Genomic DNA, 4,706 nt, shown 5'->3' with positions numbered 1-4,706 from the left:
GGACTCAACTGCTGTGGTCATAAGTCCCCTAGAACTTAGAACTACTTAAACCTAACTAACCTAAGGACAGCAGACAACACCCAGCCATCACGAGGCAGAGAAAATCTCTGACCCCGCCGGGAATCGAACCCGGGAACCCGGTGTGCAAGCTTCTTCATCTCCCAGTACCTACTGCAACCTACATCCTTCTGAATCTGCTTAGTGTATTCATCTCTTGGTCTCCCTCTACGATTTTTACCCTCCACACTGCCCTCCAATGCTTAATTTGTGATCCCTTGATGCCTCAAAACATGTCCTACCAACCGATCCCTTCTTCTAGTCAAGTTGTGCCACAAACTTCTCTTCTCCCCAATCCTATTCAATACCTCCTCATTAGTTACGTGATCTACCCACCTTATCTTCAGCATTCTTCTGTAGCACCACATTTCGAAAGCTTCTATTCACTTCTTGTCCATACTAGTTATCGTCCATGTTTCACTTCCATACATGGCACACTCCATACAAATACTTTCAGAAACGACTTCCTGACACTTAGATCTATACTCGATGTCAACAAATTTCTCTTCTTCAGAAACGATTTCCTAGCCATTGCCAGCCTACATTTTCTATCCTCTCTACTTCGACCATCATCAGTTATTTTGCTCCCCAAATAGCAAAACTCCTTTACTACTTTAAGTGCCTCATTTCCTAATCTAATTCCCTCAGCATCACCCGACTCAATTCGACTACATTCCATTATCCTTGTTTTGCTTTTGTTGATGTTCATCTTATATCCTCCTTTCAAGACACTGTCCATTCCATTCAACTGCTCTTCCAAGTCCTTTGCTGTCTCTGACAGAATTACAATGTCATCGGTGAACCTCAAAGTTTTTATTTCTTCTCCATGAATTTTAATACCTACTCCGAATTTTTCTTTTGTTTCCTTTACTGCTTGCTCAATATACAGATTGAACAACATCGGGGAGAGGCTACAACCCCGTCTTACTCCCTTCCCAACCACTGCTTCCCTTTCATGCCCCTCGACTCTTATAACTGCCATCTGGTTTCTGTACAAATTGTAAATAGCCTTTCGCTCCCTGTATTTTACCCCTGCCACCTTTAGAATTTCAAAAAAAGTGTATTCCAGTCAACATTGTCAAAAGCTTTCTCTAAGTCTACAAATGCTAGAAACGTAGCTTTGCCCTTCCTTAATCTAGCTTCTAAGACAAGTCGTAGGGTCAGTATTGCCTCACGTGTTCCAACATTTCCACGGAATCCAAACTGATCTTCTCCGAGGTCGGCATCTACAAGTTTTTCCATTCGTCTGTAAAGAATTCGCGTTAGTATTTGGCAGCTGCGGCTTATTAAACTGATAGTTCGATAATTTGTGGTTCTCTTATCTCCAAAGGTCTCTTTAATTTTCCTGTAGGCAGTATCTATCTTACCCCTCATGAGATAAGCCTCTACATCCTTACATTTGTCCTCTAGCTATCCCTGGTTAGCCATTTTGCACTTCGTGTCGATCTCATTTTTGAGACGTTTGTGTTCCTTTTTGCTTGCTTCATTTACTGCATTTTTATATTTTCTCCTTTCATCAATTAAATTTAATATTTCTTCTGTTACCCAAGGATTTCTACTAGCCCTCGTCTTTTGACCTACTTGATCCTCTGCTGCCTTCACTACTTCATCGCTCAAAGCTACCCATTCTTCTTCTAATGTATTTCTTTCCTCCATTCCTGTCAATTGTTCCCTTATGCTCTCCCTGAAACTCTGTACAACCTCTGGTTTAGTCAGTTTATCCAGGTCCCATCTCCTTAAATTCCCACCTTTTTGCAGTTTCTTCAGTTTCAATCTACAGGTCATAACCAATAGATTGTGGTCAGAGTCCACATCTGCCCCTGGAAATGTCTTACAATTTAAAACCTGTTTCCTAAATCTCTGTCTTACCATTATAATATCTATCTGATACCTTTTAGTATCTCCGGGCTTCTTCCATGTATACAACCTTCTTTTATGATTCTTGAACCAAGTGTTAGCTATGATTAAGTTGTGCACTGTGCAAAATTCTACCAGGCGGCTTCCTCTTTCATTTCTTAGCCCCAATCCATATTCACCTACTACGTTTCCATCTCTCTCTTTTCCTACTACCGAATTCCAGTCACCCATGACTATTAAATTTTCGTCACCCTTCACTATCTGAATAATTTCCTTTATTCCATCATACATTTCTTCAGTCTCTTTGTCATCTGCAGAGCTAGTTGGCATATAAACTTGTACTACTGTAGTAGGCATGGGCTTCGTTTCTATCTTGGCCACAATAATACGTTCACTATGCTGTTTGTAATAGCTTACCCGCATTCCTATTTTTTTATTCATTATTAAACCTACTCCTGCATTATCCCTATTTGATTTTGTGTTTATAACCCTGTAGTCACCTGACCAGAAGTCTTGTTCCTCCTGCTACCGAACTTCACTAATTCCCACTATATCTAACTTTAACCTATCCATTTCCCTATTTAAAATTTCTCACCTACCTACCCGATTAAGGGATCTGACATTCCACGCTCCGATCCGTAGAACGCCAGTTTTCTTTCTCCTGATAACGACATCCTCTTGAGTAGTCCCCGCCCGGAGATCCGAATGGGGGACTATTTTACCTCCGGAATATTTTACCCAAGAGGACGCCATCATCATTTAATCATACAGTAAAGCTGCATGCCCTAGGGAAAAATTATGGCTGTAGTTTCCCCTTGCTTTCAGCCGTTCGCAGTACCAGCACAGCAAGGCCGTTTTGGTTAGTGTTACAAGGCCAGATCAGTCAATCATCCAGACTGTCCTTGCAACTACTGAAAAGGCTGCTGCCCCTCTTCAGGAACCACACGTTTGTCTGGCCTCTCAACAGATACCGCTCCGTTGTAGTTGCACCTACGGTACGGCTATCTGTATCGCTGAGGCACGCAAGCCTCCCCACCAACGTCAAGGTCCATGGTTCATGGGGGGCTGGCAAGAGTATGCCGGTAAATATCGCAGCCCTTTTCTTGCTGGTCTTTGAAGTCTTAACCTATGCGCTGTTGAACGGCAGAGTCCCAAACTCACCTACACTACGTTTGTGACTGGATTACTCCCTAGACTGTTATATATGCTGCAGACGACTTTACTTCGCCCTGGACCTGCTTTTCGTTAGCCGGTCACTTCGTGAACTTCACCGACATTGATCTCAGGAACCGCGTGTTTGTTCCACCCAGCTCCTCGTTACCGTCAGTGCGAGTGATCGAAAACTCCATAGGAAGCGTGGAACTGCAAACGGTCCTCTGATAACCTTTTCACATTAGCGACAGTTTCCTTCGTGGCCAGGATGACGCTGGCTTTAAATGATAATTAAATCAAGACTCTAAGATGTCGACAGGCGTTGATATACAGCAACGGGGACAGTTGAAAATGTGTGCCCCGACCGGGACTCAAACCCGGGATCTCCTGCTTAGATGGCAGACGCTCTATCCTCCTGAGCCACCGAGGGCACAGAGGATAGTGCGACTGCAGGGAGTTATCCCTTGCACGGTCCCCGTGAGATCCAGATTCCCAACTTAATGTCCACACACTATATTCGTAGTGCCCCTGCCCATTACACTCATTACTCGCGGCAGACAATCTTTACGAGTCCCGTAAGAGTTCGGTCAATGCGTGTGCATCGAGCACAGAAGGAGAAAGTCAATGGCCAGTTAGCCTTAACTATATGAATATGGAACAGATACCATCTTCATAAAGTTAAGGCTATCCGGATGGAACAGATACCATCTTCATATAGTTAAGGCTAACCGGCCATTGACCTTCTTCTTCTGTGCTGGATGCATACTCTTTGCCCGAACTCTTACGGGACTCGGAAAGATTGTCTGCCGCGAGTAATGAGTGTAATGGGCAGCCGGCCGGAGTGGCCGTGCGGTTCTAGGCGCTACAGTCTGGAACCGCGCGACTGCTACGGTCGCAGGTTCGAATCCTGACTCGGGCATGGATGTGAGTGATGCACTTAGGTTAGTTAGGTTTAAGTAGTTCTAAGTTCTAGGGGAGTGATGACCTCAGCAGTTAAGTCCCATAGTGCTCAGAGCCATTTGAACCATTTGTAATGGGCAGGGGCACTACGAATGTAGTGTGTGGACATTAAGTTGGGAATGTGGGTCTCACGGGGAGCGTGCAAGGGATAAATCCCTACAGTCGCACTATTTTACGTGCCCTCGGTGGCTCAGATTGATAGAGCGTCTGCCATGAAAGCAAGAGATCCCAGGTTCGAGTCCCGGTCGGGGCACGCATTTTCAACTGTCCCCGTTGATGTATATCAATGCCTGTCGACAGCTTAGGGTCTCGATTTAATTATCATTTTATTCTAAGAGAGCTGCATGGTCGCCGATGGTATCTGTTCAAAAATGGTTCAAATGGCTCTGAGCACTATGGGACTTAACATCTATGGTCATCAGTCCCCTAGAACTTAGAACTACTTAAACCTAACTAACCTAAGGACGGCACACAACACCCAGCCATCACGAGGCGATGGTATCTGTTCTTTCGGACGTGTTAGTGATAGACGGTCTCGTCAGTGGCGTTGACAGATACAAGTATACGTGGAGAACATGTCTGGAAGAACAGATATCATCTTCATATGACGTTGGTTTGTGTCTCTGGCGTGTATGCTGACTCTATTTGTTGATAGAGTTTCTCAGCAGGTCTTGTAGCCT

The 4,706-nt window shown here is 44.5% G+C and overlaps 1 non-coding gene across 1 annotated transcript; it reads right to left on the bottom strand.

Annotated features, from left to right (window-relative positions):
• Positions 1 to 3,422: 3,422 nt before the first annotated feature.
• On the bottom strand, positions 3,423 to 3,497 carry Trnar-ucu. The gene has a single exon. It is a non-coding gene; the product is annotated as a tRNA-Arg (tRNA).
• Between the last annotated feature and the right edge of the window lie 1,209 nt (positions 3,498 to 4,706).

Source organism: Schistocerca americana, chromosome 3 (assembly GCF_021461395.2).
Source record: "Schistocerca americana isolate TAMUIC-IGC-003095 chromosome 3, iqSchAmer2.1, whole genome shotgun sequence".
Lineage (NCBI taxonomy): Eukaryota > Metazoa > Arthropoda > Insecta > Orthoptera > Acrididae > Schistocerca > Schistocerca americana.
This window is presented reverse-complemented; position numbering and strand designations above follow the sequence as displayed.